We start from the raw sequence: 16327 nt of genomic DNA, 5'->3' as shown, positions 1-16327 counted from the left end.
ACAAATGTTTAAAAAATAAACATTTTTATTTATTTTTAAACAAATGTTTAAAAAATAAACATTTTCCTAATTGTTTTTTTTTTTTTTACAAATATGAGGGTTTAACATTTTATTTCATCAGTAACAATGACATTGTGAAGAAGTTTTGCAATGGGAGAATGAAGGACTTACGGCTTTAAATTGTTATTTACTGTATCAGTACCACAAACTGAGCAAAGTTTGTTGCAGATTTAGGGATAAGATGAATATGCATGTTTAATACTGCAATAATAATGAAAAGAGGAGGAGATGGAAGAAGCAATCCTTCATTCATGGATATATATCCAGCCTTATTTATTTTACTGGTTGCATTTAAAAGACGTAAAAAACCACACTGTGGCCTATGGGTGAAGGAGTTAAATTAGGGACATCCAAATACAAGCTCATCTGAGCCCTCAAAGCTCCCTTGGTGATTTCTACCCTTCGCCATCTCTCAGCCCAGCTATTTCACAGGGTTGCTGTTGAGACACAAACATCAGGAGGACTTGCTTCTCCAGGTTACAATGGCCTTAATGAAAATCTATGAGAGCCAGTTTGGTATAATGGTTAAAGCATCAGGTTAGAAATCAACTTGAAGTTCTAGTCCAGCCGTAGGTTCAGAAACCAGCTGGGTGACCCTGGGCCAGCCACTTTCTCTCAGCCCTAGGAAGGAGGCAATGGCAAAACTATTTCTGTAAAACCTTGCCAAGAAAAATGCAGGGATTTGTCCTCTGAGAATCGGACATGACTCTTTTAGAAAGAGACGCCATAGTCATACTCCATTCAGTATCAAGGATACAGCTGTAGAGATGGTCAACAGTATTAAGTATTTAGGGGCAGATAACCAACAATCTGAATTGATCTCTCCACACATCATCCTTAGTGAAACATGCAAACCAGTGTCTGCATTTCCTGCATAGGATGAGGAGAAGCAAATCTTTCTCCTTCTCTCCTGGTCACTTTCTAACAGAGGCACAATCGAGAGTGTTTTAACAAACTGCATCACTGTTTGATTTGGTGACAGCAGTGCCTCAGATAGAAAGTCCATTGAGAGAGCGGTAAGGACAGCAGAGAAAATTATAGGAAGCTTGCTTCCTGTCATTCAGGATACGGCTTATAAAGCACTATGTGCTTAGAGCTCAAAGCATTGTTAAGAGATCCCACACGCCCACTTCATGGTCTGTTTCTGGGAGGAGGTTTCAAAGTATTTCTAGCAGGACTACCAGATTCTGTAACAGCTTTGTTCCCTATGCCATTCGCCTGGTAAACTCGCAAGATTCATTTTTCTCGCCATGTACATGTATACATCCGGACTGGTCTGTTGTTTCTCTGTATCATATAATATATGTGGGTATAGGCATAATTTTGTATTCTTTCTTCTTTCTCTTTCTTTCTTTCTCTTTCTTTCTTTTCTTCCTTCCTTCTTTCTTTCTTCCTTCTTTTTCTTTCTATTCTTTCTTTCTGTTCTTTCTTTCTTTCTTTCTTTCATGGTTATGTAATATATATTGCAGGTGGTGACCCTTTGAGAGCTGTATGCAACGAAATTCCATTACCCCCATTAGTGTACATTCAACATGACAATAATGTTATTCTAAATCTAAGACTGAGCGGGAGGGGAGAGAAAATAAAAAACCTGGTTAACATTTTCCAAAGAGCTCCAAACGGCAACCGTCTGCCTTACTCTGTAACAAATAATTACCGTCTGTCCTACTCTCCCCAATCTCTCTAACTCTTAACAAATACGACAGGTAGTAGCGGATCCAGGATCACCTCCGGAGGGTCGCGGCTTAGTGGGGATTTGGGCGCCGATGGCCCTTAGAGACCGTCCGCCTCTCCGACGGTCGCCAAAAATAAAGGCAGCCTCTTCTTCTCCGAAAAGACAAGAGGAGACTGCGGGGGAGCGGGAGGGCGTAAATGGGCCGAGAGCCGAAAGGAAAGCAAGCGAGGGGGGCTCCGAAAACACGGAGGTTCCCGCTTTTCCAGATTTAAGGAGCGCCTCGGTTTAAGGGGCGCTGCCAACTCCGCCAAGGAACTCCGCCAAACTGCTTTCATTTTTGCAACGGCACCCGTTAAAGCGTGGAAGGAGAAAACGCGCTCCTTCGTGGACGGCGCCCGCCCGTCTCTCTCTGCCGCTGGCATTTTCCCGCCGTTCGTCCCAAAGCTCACGCAGCAAAGGCTATGGACTCAGCGGCTTCCCAAGGACCACAACTCCCAGGGGCAGAACTTCAGATTGGTAAAGTTAAAAGGTCATCCGTGAAGACTGCTGGGTAAGCAACCCGGGAGTTTGGCCTCGTTTGAGGTCTCCCCGGGGTTGTTCTGAGACCCCCGCGTGGTTTTGTTTCGCCTGCTCTGCCTTTCCTTTGGAGCAGCGTTTCCCAACCTTGGCAAGTTAATGGTGAATGAACTTCAACTCCCAGAATTCTCAGCAAGTCTGTACTATGGAATTCTAGAAGGTAAAATCCATATATATTTTGTAAATTGCCAAGGTTGGGAATCGCTGCTTTGGAGTGTCTGTATATGCTCATCATCAGCATATGCAGTTTCCCCACATACCTTATTAATAGCAATAGCACATAGGCTTATATGCCACTTCACAGTGCTTTACAGCCCTCTCTAATTTAGTATAATTATTTAGTATACTCTAATTTAATATAACTTTATAATCTAATTTAGTATGATTAAATAATCTAGTTTACAGAATCAACATATTGCCCCCAACAATCTGGGTCCTCATTTTACCGACCTTGGAAAGCTGGAAGGCTGAGTCAACCTTGAGCTGGTCAGGATCAAACTCCTGGCTGTGGGCAGAGTTAGCCTGCAGTACTGCATTCTAACCACTGCGCCACCAGGGCTCTCCTTTTTGTATATGCCATGTTCTCATGATGTTGCCTTTCAATTTTTCTGCAGGGGTGGGTTCTATTTACCTTTACTACCGGTTCGCAGCAGGGCTGTGCACTCTTCTGCGCATGCGCAGAAGCATTTTAGTGACATCGGGGTCAATGGGAGAAGCCTCCTGCCGGTTTTACTACCGGTTCTATAGAACCGGTGCGAACCAGGGGCAACCCACTACTGTTTTTCTGCACTGTCTTCAACCTTAAAGCCAACTTAAGAAATCCATTCCCGGATTTCAAGGGCTTCCTCCACTTTGGTCATGGTAATGGCCCCCTTCTGTCTGGGTCAGTGTTTCTTTTTTAAGTCTTCATTGCTGACTGGGGCATTCTGGGCATTGAAGTCTATGCTGAGAAACACTGGTCTAAATCATGTCTATGGATTCCTCTGTTGAGGCAATAGATGAGCCTTTTCTCTCATTTCTTACATCAATCAATAATATGCTTCCTTGTAATTCTAACCGTCAGCTGCTATCATGCCATCTGTGCAACAGGAAATAATGTGACAAGATTTTAGTTATTTGAACACACCTATCCTCTCTTCCCTCAGTTGCCTTTGTGTTGGCTATAATACCTAGTTTCTAAGTGTTCTAAATTTCAGATTCCTCGTTATTTTGATAGTTCGCCTCTGAGATCACTTTAATTTGCTATCCTTTTTGAACAGTGATGCCCAGAACTAGAATAGAATAGATTTCTTTATTGGCCAAGTGTGATTCGACACACAAGGAATTTGTCTCCGGAGAATAAGCTCTCAGTGTACATACAAATATACAGTGCACATACAAACATAAACTCTCAGTGTACATACAAAGTGATAAATCATAAATCATAAGATACAAACAACAAAGTGATAAATCATAAGATACCAATAAGAGAAGGTAATAGGAAATGTGAGAAGACAAGAAAGATGAGAAGATTAGAAAGATAATAGCAATATCGACCTATTACATGGGTAAATATCCTTAGGTATATTTACTAATATCCTGTAAGACAGTGCTGGGGGAATTAGGTGTTTAGCAGAGTGATGGCATGGAGGGAAAAAATTATCCCGTGTCTAGTTGTTTTCTCTGCAGTCCTAACTATCTGTTGGAGTCTGTACCTGTCCTGTTTGGACACAATATTCAAAGTTATTCAAACAGGAGAGATTCAAATGGAGCAATTTTTCCCATAAGCAGGAGTCTATGCTTCCAAGGTAACAGTTGACTTTTTAGTAGTAGTTTCACACTGTTGATTCATGTTAAACATGTTCAACAAGTTTACCTAGATCTTTTACACACAATGCTGCCAAGCCAGGTTTTTTCCCCCCATTCTATAAAAGCATCTGACTTTTTTTCTACTTAGGTGCAATTTTGTACATTTCTCCCTGTTTTATTCTATCCTGTTCATTTTAGACCACGGCTCAAGCCTGCTTAGATTTTTTTGCCTACAAAATATTAGCAAGTCCTCTCAACTTTGTGTCTTTTCAACTCCCTGATCCAAGTCATTGATAAAATGTTCACTAGCAAAAGGCTAAGACTGTGACTGTTCCTTCAATATAATCAATACAATACAGCCCCTCAGTCTTTACATGTGGTCATTCAGCCACCATCAGCCCATCCCACAGTATTATAATCTAGATCAGATTTTACCATTTTAGGAAAGGGAATAATGTAAGGCTTTCTATCAAAGGCTTTCTATTCTGCTAAACCTTTTGCCAAGATTTAGCAGAACAGTTGTACATACTATAAGTACCGTATTTTTCGGAGTATAAGACGCACCTTTTTCCCTCCTAAAAGGGGGTGAAAATTTAGGTGCGTCTTATACACCAAATGTAGCCCCGCCCATCCACAGGCCCCCACCCTTTGGCCTCTGCCTTGCAGCATTTACCTCCTTGCAAGCAAACAGCAAGAAAAAACAGCTCCTTTCAGCTTCAGCACATCCTAATTAGTACAAGTTGATTGGATTGGCCTCCCGACTCTCAGCTGATTTGCTCTCAGCTGTTTTGTGCAGGGCTCTGCTGCTTGCTGCAAAGAGGTAAATTGCTCAGAGGCAGATATAGATTTCTTTTTCTTCTTTTCCTCACCAAAAAAGGTAGGTGCGTGTTATACTCCGGTGCATCTTATACTCCGAAAAATATGGTATGTATGCTTTTTGAGAATAATGTAGAAAAACAGAAGCCTATTTGCAAGGAAAGAAAACTTTCAGAAATTTAGAAGATACTTTTGTATGCTTAGAAACCTGGAAAGGAATGCTGCCTCTGCTGCACAGATCAGCAATGTATTGTATTATTTAGATAATGTTCAGTTCTAATTTATCCCCTATCAAAGGCTTTCCTTGCTTCTGAGTTAAAGTATCCACCCATCCTTAAGTCATCACAAAACAATGCTGGTATGACATTTGATGTCCTGATTGCCAATTCCTATCCTATCTCTATTGTCACTGTTCTGAGTCACTGGGCTCCCTGTTCCTCATGGCCAGATATCCTCTAGTCTTTGGGCTGAAAGAAAAATATGCAGATATAAAATTTATTGCTCCGATAACCAAGTCCGCTTCTGACTCAGGAACAAGTCTGGAAAAAGTGCTCTATTATCATTTTAATGCAGGACAACTTGCATTAACAAGTTTTAAACAAGACAACTAACAACTGATAGGTTCTTTTAGCCTTGTTCCCCTTCCAACCAAGCATACATATCTTCAGGAGAAAAAAGCTAACATTTGCTTTCCTTAATGTATGTTGCATGCAGCAAGTCTAGCAAATGCAGGGCGATATCTTGAATGGTCTGGATAACAGGACACATTTTTTAACATTGCTAGCATGTGTGTCCAAAAGTAGCTAAGCTGACCAGTTGCAGACATGAGAGAGAACATGGGGTAAAATAGAGAAATATCTGATTATTGGTATTGTTAGTGACAGCAGTAATAATTTTGCAGAAGGTAATAAGTACAATAAGTAAAAAGGCAGTCATATAGCTGGGAGAGCCTTGGTAGTACAGTGGTCTAAAGCACCCTGTTATTAAGACCAGCTGCCTGCCTGCAGGTTCGAATCTCGCCAGGCTCAAGGTTGACTCAGCCTTCCATCCTTTCTAAGGTAGGTAAATTGAGGACCCAGTTTGTGGGGGCAATAAGCTGACTTTGTATAAATATACAAAAGTATGAAGGCTATTGCTTAGCACATTGTAAGCCGCCCTGAGTCTCCGGAGAAGGGCGGCATATAAATCAAATAAAAAAAAAAGAGCCACCTATTCATCAAAGACACCTGGTCCTGGGCAATGTTGACTCTGCCTCCTTAAAATTTCTTCCACCTGCCAGGATTTGTCTTCCCGCCTGCTAGGAATCCACTAGGCAGCAGCCTCACCACCTTGGCCTTGCCATCATAGTGACTTACTCTGCTCTGTGCTCCTAGATGCTTGGATTCCTCAGCTGAGTTCCCCGCTTCTTCCCTCCCCACAAAGCCCCAACGTAGTTGGTATCTTATCAGCTAAGGAGCAGTCAGTCCACACCCATTCGCAGGGCTGTCTTAATGCATGGGCCTGATAGGCACTTGCCCGTGGGCCCCAGGAGCATAGGAGCCCCATACTAATCTGTGCATATTAACCCTTCAATGCACCTTGTATCATATAAATACAGCAACATATTTATTACTTTTTACTGTTTTTTAAAATTAATACTAACAGGCAAATATATGTTTAATTTTATCAATCATTTACATTTTTATTCCTGTGAGTAGTTATCGTAGGGGCCCCAATACACTGATTTGCCCAAGGGCCCATAATGCTGTTAAAATGGCCCTGCCATTCTGCTTCCATCCTCACTAGCAACAAGGAGAAAAATACAGTCCTTGTAGAAGAGAAAAACCAATCCTACCCAGAATCAAGCACTTGGGCCAAAAGAACCAGGACTGAGAGAAGGATCCAGGTAGAACCAAAAAAAAAAACAAAAAAACCATGGAGGCTACAGCAAAACATGAAGAGGTTGTTCAGAATTTCTGGAGATCAGATAACTAAAATCCACAAGATTTCTTCCCTGCTGTGTGTGGGGGTCTTGCTTTCTCACTCACTTTCTTGTTTTGATGGTCTCGGTGACTTTTTAAAATAATTACCAACCCATATCTAGCACCATTTTTTGGGGGGGGAGATAAATCCTTGTTTTAAAACATGTTTAGTGAGCAATAAATCTAATCTATAAGAGTCAACAAGAGCTGAGAAGTACTTCAGAACACATTGGTGAGGCATTATGCAGGCAGTTATCTCAAACAGGAGGGATGCCTAGAGGAATGAGAAAATGGGAGGACTTAGGTATAGATTCCCTCTGACGGGCTGGATAGAAATACCCCTCAAAAAGCAGGCATCAGCTCTCCAGGTTCTCTTGCAGCCCAAGTCACAGTTGGTGCAGAGGTCCCTGCCCAGTGACTGGAAAGGAAGGAAGAACTTAACACTTGTTGACGAAAGGTCCTGGGTCATGTCCGTGGCAAAAATAGCACTGAGAGAAGAGAAAAATATGACTTTAAAATTTAAATCAACTTTAAACTGCTTCTGAAGTGGGCTGAAGAAGGACACATCACAAGGACCTATGATTTTAAAACAGCTACTGTGGCATGGCCATGCAGCAATTAGAGGGATTTAAGGATAAAATTACTCCAACTACTATGATGTGTATTTATTATGGCTGGCAAAGGTGGCTGGTTTTCTTTTCTGTCTTTGCTGCTACTTTTTTCAGTATATCACCAAGCATTCACCAGGCAGATCATTTGCCGCGGAAATGCAGAAAGTGGTGACTTCTTAGTTCCTATTCTGAGCTGAATTGCCTGCCTGGTCTTCTACATCCCATTTGGGCATCTCTCAAACTAAATTCATATAAGAAAATCCAGGACAGAAATTGCCTCAGTTGGGACGATAGACCTTACTATGATGGTGCTACTAGCTTGGACCTGGAAAGACTGGGAATTAAAAGTCTATGGAGATTCTCAGTCATCCAGGTTAGGGTTGTCCCAAAGGTGCTTTTTTCAAGAGGCAACTGGACTTTCTGGTTTTTCTTAGAAGACGTTTCACTTCTCATCCAAGAAGCTTCTTCAGTTCTGAAGAATTAAAGCTGACCGGCCACTTTCCGAGAGGAAAGTGACTGAGCCTGACAACCCCAGGAAAACTGACAAAGAAGCAACAAAAGCCCTATTCAACCTTCCTGCTTAGCGCCAGTGTGGTTCATTTCAGGAGAATGGTTGTCATGAACTGGACTGTCATACATGTTAGAGCTAAGCCAAAGCTGTCATGTTTCCTACTCTGCTTGGACAAGCTGGTTTATTCAGTCACAACATGAAGGAAAGCCAGAGCCCAGCCAAGAGGAATTGGGCTTTTCATGCAGAGGCAAATACAGAGCCTTGACAGAGCCTTGATTGGCTTTTTGAACAGCTTATCCAGGGAAGATGAGAGGGCTTGTGTGTGTGCATAAACTGAGTTTCTGTCTTAGCTCTAATTGGACTGAAAATACTGGGTTGTAAACATCTAATGAAGACTTTATTGATTCCCTTTTAATAGAACTTAATGTATGGAACTGTGGTTTCCTCCAAATGTACAGTATGCATCTGTGCATATTTACTTCTGTAGGACTCCGCTTAACTGTATTACATTTTCTTGGTTCTAAACAGAAGTATGGCCTGTGAGTTTAAGATTCCAGCTGGTGCCCCTTAACAAGTAAAACCTTTAAAATTATTTGCCATGTAATTGTAAAATATAATTTGTGTATTACTGACAATATCAAACAAGCACTTATTTTTTCCATGTTCACTCAAGAGGGATATCAAGTTCTATCTTGTTATATTTTTAGTTCTCTGAGTAAAAGAACCAGAGCTAAATTTTCTAACTTTTTATTATCGTGAAATACCAGCCAGCTCAAAGGGAATACTTTACATAGAATTTCTTTTTCTATCTGTCCTACATTCCAAATCTGCTGCATTTTGCAAGGGTTTCAAGTTAACTTGCATTGTTTTATTTAGAGCAGATTCCCGAATTTGTGGATACCAAGACAATGAGAAAAGTCAGTCTTGTAGAAAGGCTTGGGATTTGTAGTAGCACAGAGTTTGAGTTCTCCTGTTATATTCCCATTGTTGTGTATCATTGTGTTTTATCTTTCTTCAAGTAACTCAGTTTTTATAAAGAGGCAATTGTACATGCTCGTGTTTGATATTTCTCATTTTAAGGGCTAATTATGTCAAAATTTGACAGCCATTTTTGACAGGTAATTTAAAGCTCTGCTTTGTAATTTTCTGGACATTGCAAGGAGGAAACACGAGGCTGCTATATCTACAGGTGACAGTCAGTTTGGTGTATGGTTAAGGAGCCAGGTTAGAAAATGGGAGACTGTGAGTTCTAGTCCTGTCTTGAGCATAAAGCCAAATGGTTGACTTTGGGCCAATCCTTCTCTCTTATCCCTAGAAAGTAGGCAATGGCAAATCACTTCTGAAATCCTGCAAAAAATCCTACAAGGACTAATTTGGGCATCAAAAACTTGAGCTGAAGGCAGTTGCCTGTGTGCACGTACACACACAAAACTACAATCTAAAAATGAAGAAAAACAGTGCTCCTGTTTCTCCAAATAAAATGGTGGTAGTCTTGTCTTTTCAAAATAACTCTGAAGAAGAATTTTAACAGAAACAGGGAGGGAAAAGGTAATGGTTAGGATAGGAACTCTGGGAAGACACTAAATATGATATGGCTGTGAAGGGAAGGAGGAAAGGAATTCACTTCTGGCTTCAGCCATTCCCCTCTGGTTACACCCACACTAGATTGGCTAATCGTCTTTCCAAGTTATTGAGACAATAAGTTACAGGTTTTATACACCTGCGTTGCAATCTAGTCAAGTTGAAGGGGGAAATCCTTACAAATCTGATATCCCTAATGACAAAAGAAGGCTGCTTCTGGTCCTGGACTGGGGAGGAAAGGAGGGCAGCCCCATGGATGAAGAGCAACTTCCTCCCCCCCCCCCAAAGTGTTACTAAAAGAGTTCTTTTATAAGAGTCTTGGAGGGTTCCTGCTCCATGAAAACTTTTGAGGCTCATCTTCTGGGAGAGAGATGGTGGGGGGGAGGATTATGATGGCGAGGGATTCTTGATGCTCTCTGAGCTTGCACTACCCAAACTAGATCTGCAAATGTCTGCAAGAAAACCATCAAGCTCAGAGAATCCCTCATTTCAGCCCTGAGCTACAAATATACCTTTATCAATTATGGCTGTGCCTGGCTAGGACCCTCCTAGGTCACTTATCCAAGAAAGCAAAACACTCCCTGGAATTGTGTCCCCCTGCCACCCCCACCCCCACCCCGTGAATTTCCAGAACAATAGCAATCTCCAGATTGACAGTCACCAGGACAAGCCTCCTCAAGTCCTGAAAACCCAGGGAAAAGATGCCTCTCCCCAATGGCCTTTAAAGAGGGAGAGTTGTACCCCTGGGTAGTTTGGGCTGGTGCAGGGTTGACAAGGGTTAATTAACCCACACACCCTCTCCTCCGATGGGACTGGGTCAAAAGCCTGGGTCGGAGGTACGAAGATTCCCTACATACATAGTTTACACTCTACGAGGCAGCTGAGGATAAAAGCGCTAGGAGGGAAGGCTCGTGATAAACGCTGAATCTTGATTTATTTATTTTTTTAAATTTGATTTATATGCCACCCTTCTCCGGAGACTCAGGGCAGCTTACAATGCGTTAAGCCATAGCCTTCATACTTTTGTATATTTATACAAAGTCAGCTTATTGCCCCCACAAACCGGGTCCTCATTTTACCTACCTTAGAAAGGATGGAAGGCTGAGTCAACCTTGAGCCTGGTGAGATTCAAACTTACAGTAATTGCAGACAGCTGGTGTTAATCACAATGCTTTTAGTCTGCTGAGCTACCAGGCCCAATTGAGCGCGGTGGTCCCCAATGCTGTTCCTGTTACCTCGCGTCCATCAATACGAAATCTTCTCCGGGGCTGGAGGAAGGAGAAGTATCCATTGATCTGAACAGACGTTCTAATAAAAAAAATCTAATAATCTTGAAATCCCGCAGAATGAGAAATGAGCTGGTTTTGGGGTGGGGGTGGGGAGGGGGGAAGGGGGGGAAGCTGTCATGGACCCTTCCCGATCCGGATCCAGGGTGAGAAGGAAAAAGTGGGGAGACGCTAATGGGACGGGATCTTGTCCCCCTGCAGACAGATCCCCTCGGGAAAAAAAAATCTCTTCCATGATCCACAGCGCTCGGGCGAAACCGCCTTCGCAGCGGCTATTCAATTCAAACATTGTCATTGCACAAGATGTGTATAATGAGATTGGATAAGCCTGAAGGCCGGGCTGTGGCAAAGGACCCTCTGCCCCCTCGGTGGCTTTTCCGGGAATTCCGGTCACCCTCCAGTTCCTGGCAGTTGATTGATGGGAGGGGTCCCAAATTGTACAGCCCAGGTTGGATCAGCTGCCGACGCTTCCCGGGAGTTAATGGTTTCCACTGCTTACGAGGTAGCTCTGATTGAATTCTCCATCAACCTGTTGCTGCTAAAAGTCTCCAGACTGCTACAGACGCACCGGATGCGTAATGTGTGTGGATGCCCTGGAGGTGTTGCTTGCTTCCTAAACGCCGCTCCGCTTGCGGTCTTATGCCTTGTTGCAACGCCTGATCTTGAGGCTATAAATGCTTACATCCAGTCCCTGGTTTCAATCTGGGATGAGGGCTAAAATAAATGATTATTTCCCAAGGTGCGGGACAAATCTTTTGGGGCTAAAGAATGCATTCCGTTGGGAAGTGGGGGTTTTTGTTTTCCTTCTTTTCTTTCCCTGTTGCATATGGGAAGGCCGGCGTAGTAGCCCAACACTTAAACCTCTTGGGTTCTTGGGGCTCGTTTACAGTTTTCACTGAACGGAGTATCGGCGCTTACTTCGATGCCAACGTTTCAGGTACCAGGCTGCCGGCCACGCCTTTCTCCGGCTCAGTCTAAACAGGTGGCTTTTCAATCGGCGGCCCGATTTGCCCGCGAATTCGGACGATATTAATCACGAAAGAAAGCCCCCCCCCCTTCAATTAATTCAGGCCGCTCGTTATTGTCCCGGACAAAGATTGCGCCGCCTATCTGGGACACGGTATTTCCCAAAGAGCCAGGGAAGGATGTTGGAGGACTAAAAGACCGTCCACATCGGGAAGGGAGGGGTCGTTTTTTCCAAATGTATGACGCGGTGGCTTGTCGATCGAAAGGTTGGCAGTTCAGCGGTTCGAATCCCTAGGGCCCCGTAACGGGGTGAGCTCCTGTTACTTGTCCCAGCTTCTGCCAACCTAGCAGTTCGAAAGCACGTAAAAATTGCAAGTAGAAAAAAGGGACTACCTTTGGTGGGAAGGTAACAGCGCTCCATGTGCCTTTGGCACTTAGTCATGCCAGCCACATGACCATCGAGACGTCTTCGGACAGCACTGGCTCTTCGGCTTTGAAATGGAGATGAGCACCGCCCCCTAGAGTCGGGAACGACTAGCACATATGTGCGAGGGGAACCTATACCTTTACCCTATCACCCTCCACTCCCAAATCCACGTTTGAGCAGAGCGAACCTGCCTGCCTTTCCACCCACCCCAAAGTTATATCCAATAGAGACAACCCGATCCCCCATCATCCGTGACATATGCTCGCCTAGCCTAGCCTTGCCGCCCCTTGTTCCCCCTCTCAAAACTCTTTATCCGAGACCATCAAGGTAGAAAAACACTACAGTTGTTTTTTTTTTTTTTTAATCCTCGCTGCTCTCAAGAGGACGAGCTTCAATTCGCCCCGAGGGGCCCGGACCCTTATAACGTAACCGGAGGGGCTTTGAGGCCGCTCCGCTGCGTTTTCTTAAAGACCCGCCACTTCAAAGCAGAGAAGAGAGCGCAACGCGGTCTTTGCCCACTCCGGCTTCTCTTTCAGCCTTCTGTTTTCGTACGCGCCGGCTGGAGAACTTCAGGTGTCACCCTATTTGTGCCCCCGGGAGAAATCCCTTATGCCACTCAAACGCTCTTAGTTCGGGTGGTTGGGAGGCCTCAATACCCAGAAAGTCATGCTGCTTAATCGGCCGTCCAGAATACCAGAGGAGGTGTTGTAAGGCCCCGTTTGCTTCTATCCCAGATTCTAAACAACAATTTACATACATTTCCGCCGCGGTACGTATAACTACTAAGCAAATAATGGTTAGCCTCCGTGTGTGTGTGTGTGTGTGTGTGTGTGTGTGTGTGTGTGTGTGTGTAGGTTTATTTTTCCTTTATGGTTCTTTAAATACAAGTTCTTTCTTTTTCTTTTTCTTTTTCTTCCTTCCTTCCTTCCTTCCTTCCTTCCTTCCTTCCTCTCTCTCTCGCTCTCTTTTAATTTCCCCTTTTCTAACTTTCCATTTTTTTCTTTTCCACTTCTCTCTCCTTTTATTCCCCTTCCTTCCTTCTTTCCTTCCTTCCTTCCTTCCTTCCTTCCTTCCTTCCTTCCTTACTCTCACATTTCCCTTTTCGTTTTTTTCTTCTTCTTTCTCTTCCTTCCCTATTTTTACTTTTTCTCTCCCCCCCCCTCCTCTTCCCCTCTATCTTTCTTCTCGTGTCAGGAAGGAGAAAAGATGGTCCCGTCGTCTTCCTGGAGGCAAGCCACCGAAGTGAACCCAGTCCGAAGCCTCCTAAAACTCCTGGAAGAGTAGGAGCTTCACAGAGCAACTTTCGATTCCTTTACGACTCGGGAAGGAATTCACTCGGAATTCCTACCTAAGACTAAGCCCCACTAAATTCAGCGCGAGGGGACTGCAGCCTGCCACAGATAGTTCCCTTCCGTGCTCCGGTTACAAGCAATGCGGGCAACCCGAAGAACAACGGTTTATTTTTTAAACACTTTGGCAAGTTTCTTGTATCTCCGACTTACTAGCCATACAAGCCGCGAAGATTCCTCCGCTCTCATTCTCCAAACTGGGGACCGATTCGGTTAGCTGAGAAGGAACGAAAAAACACTGCTCTTGATTCAGTCTGGGTTTCCGAAATTTGAAAATTTTGTCTTTAAAAAAAAGGGGGGGAAATAAATTCGGTGACAACAACGGGCTCCAAATAAATGCGTTTTAGGATCAGCGCCTGTATAGATAGAGCAGGAAGTCAGGGGGTCCCTGGTGCTCTCTGAGCTTACTTGTTTTCTTGCAGACGTTTCATTACCCAAACTAGGTAACATCATCAGTGCTAGTTAAGGAGTGCAGTTTGCTGTCATTTTTTATTCTAGTGGCTTGCTCTGTCAGTGTTGGTGGGAGCAGGAGGTTCACCCCTACTTCCAATCTTAAACGCTTTTCAAATAATTCGCAGTGCAATCCTATTCAGATTTATTCAAAAGTAAGTTTCCCCCTCCCCCTCGATTCAATGGGGCTTATTTTCTAGTAAATTGGATAGGAGTGCAGGCTCAGGTATTTGGGAGGTATTTTCCTTTAGGTTCTAGCCATAAGGATACGTCACTAAAAATGAATCGAATTGAACGCAGACTTCAAACCAATTTTCACACACGGAAATTTGAATTTAGCTGGGTTATAAAGTTTAGTGCAATTTAGTTACTTTTAAATCTATGTTAGAGTTACAGTCTAACAGCCTATCCTATGCAGTCCTCCTCAGAAGTAAACAGGTATTCGATTGGCTAAATGAATTTCAGTGGCCTTTTCTTCCAAAATACTCTTATTTTCTTTTTATCTGTATTTTAGGATCTCACTATAAATCATCCTCATAAAGCATAATCTAATCTGCGTTTTTTTTTAAAAAAAAGCAAACGGCAAAATTATATGTTTGCGTTTAAAACACGTACATTATTTTAAAATAGGTTTTAGAGAGGAATCCAGGACGAAACAGGGAAATGAACACCAGCAGGTTGCAGGAGCCCCAGGTGTCTTCAGTGTGCCCTGCTCCTTCAAAGTGTTGGCATTTGCTTCTTAACAGAACAGAATAGCGGAGTTGGAAGGGATCTTTGAGGTCTTCTAGTCCAACCCCCTGCTCAGGCAGAAAGCATTATAGCAAACGTTGCGTTTCCGATTTATTATTATTATTATTATTATTATTTATAAATAATATTTATTATTAATATTATTGCGCTGGAAGAGGGAGTTAAAAGTGGGGTGATTACGGCACAGGCCAAAACTGGAGGGAAACTGGAAGTAAAACTCCTCACCCGTCCCTGTTACAATAAATTGCTACATATTGACAATTCCTGGTCAAATCCAACCTGCGCGAAACTCATTTCAACTTTCATAGCGCCGTCCCCGGCCGCGAGAGCGAAGGGAAAACTTGACGCCTTCTCCCTTTGAAAAGTTCTCGCTGGGTCCAGATCAGTGTCAACTCGTGGATTATTCAAGAGACGGCCAATCCAGCCACGGGTAGCGGGTAGCTTTCAGGCAGAGAGGGAAGGAAACGCTGCTATGCGATTCCCACCACCTTTGGAGTTTCCCCGCGGCCCGTCTTTTCTAGAGAAGCCTCTTAGGAGAAGGGACTTTTGAAAGCGGCCGGCGACTCGCTCCTCGGATGCTTTTTTGCCAATAAGGCTTCAAAGTAAACGGGCAACCGCGAGCCCCTATCTCAGGTAAGACTCTCGGCCAGGTACGTCCCCATGGAGTTGTTTCCTGGGTCGGGGTTTAAGAGAGCGAGATCTGTGCGTAACTCTCTAGAACAGAAACAAACGCTACTCCGGACTCTTGGTCGGTTGTGTTCAATGTTCTGGACAGGATGGGAAAGGTTTCGGGAGACAACAACCCCCCCCTCCCAAATACACACACTCCTCGCTTTTCTCCCCACTCCAAGGTCGGAATGTGTCATTTCGGAGCAGTTGTCAAACAGGCGACAAGTATTTGCAAAACAATAACCAGAGAACTTCGTTGAGGCTGGAGTCTCCTGTTATCAGAAGCGATCCGTCGTCACCTCCCGCTTTTAAGTAGACGTTACCTTGTTCCGAGCGGTACCATCAAGGCAGAGTAGAGCGCCTTTCGCCCGCTCTTGACGGTGGGGAACAAACAAACCGGCTGGAGGTGGGGGAGGAGGGACGGAGGTTCTTGGCTCTCCCTCTCCCTCTCTCTCTCTCTCTCTCTCTCTCTCCCTCCCGCTTAGCTTCACCTGAAAAGAAAAGAGAACATCCTTGAACCGGCGACTTCAGCGGCGATGCGGGGGAAGAGGACACGTGGGCTGAGATACTGGAATATATCCCGGTTTCCAGTCTTGGGGAAAATCCAGATTCCAGTCCGAAGGAATAGCGGAAGGGCAAATCCGGGGCCCACCGCCGGTAAAAGAGCAACGCTGCTGAGTTAGGGTGAGGATGGAAGGATGGAATCGCACCTCAGAAGGGAATATAATGCAGAGTGGGATCGCTTTCTCTCCATTCGCCCACCCTAAATCTTTCTTTTTTTTCTTTTTTTAAGCTCTAGTGGATGGAAAGGATCTCGCTCAAAAGAAACGTGACCCACTCGATTGTAGGTA

The 16327-nt window shown here is 43.9% G+C and overlaps 1 protein-coding gene across 1 annotated transcript in view; it reads left to right on the top strand.

Moving 5' to 3' along the window:
- The first annotated feature begins 2247 nt into the window (after positions 1 to 2247).
- The window catches only part of OSR1 (odd-skipped related transcription factor 1), a 36887-nt gene continuing 22807 nt past the window's right edge, over positions 2248 to 16327 (top strand). The window contains exon 1 of the mRNA XM_070955672.1: positions 2248 to 2285. The gene's annotated coding sequence lies outside the window, so the exon portion shown is untranslated. The remainder of the gene's footprint in view (positions 2286 to 16327) is intronic.

Source organism: Pituophis catenifer, unplaced genomic scaffold, assembly GCF_029215685.1.
Source record: "Pituophis catenifer annectens isolate HBS135680 unplaced genomic scaffold, rPitCat1.0.hap2 SCAF_1, whole genome shotgun sequence".
Classification (NCBI taxonomy): domain Eukaryota; kingdom Metazoa; phylum Chordata; class Lepidosauria; order Squamata; family Colubridae; genus Pituophis; species Pituophis catenifer.
Note: the sequence above shows the minus strand (reverse complement) of the source record. Positions and strands in the feature narration are given on the sequence as shown.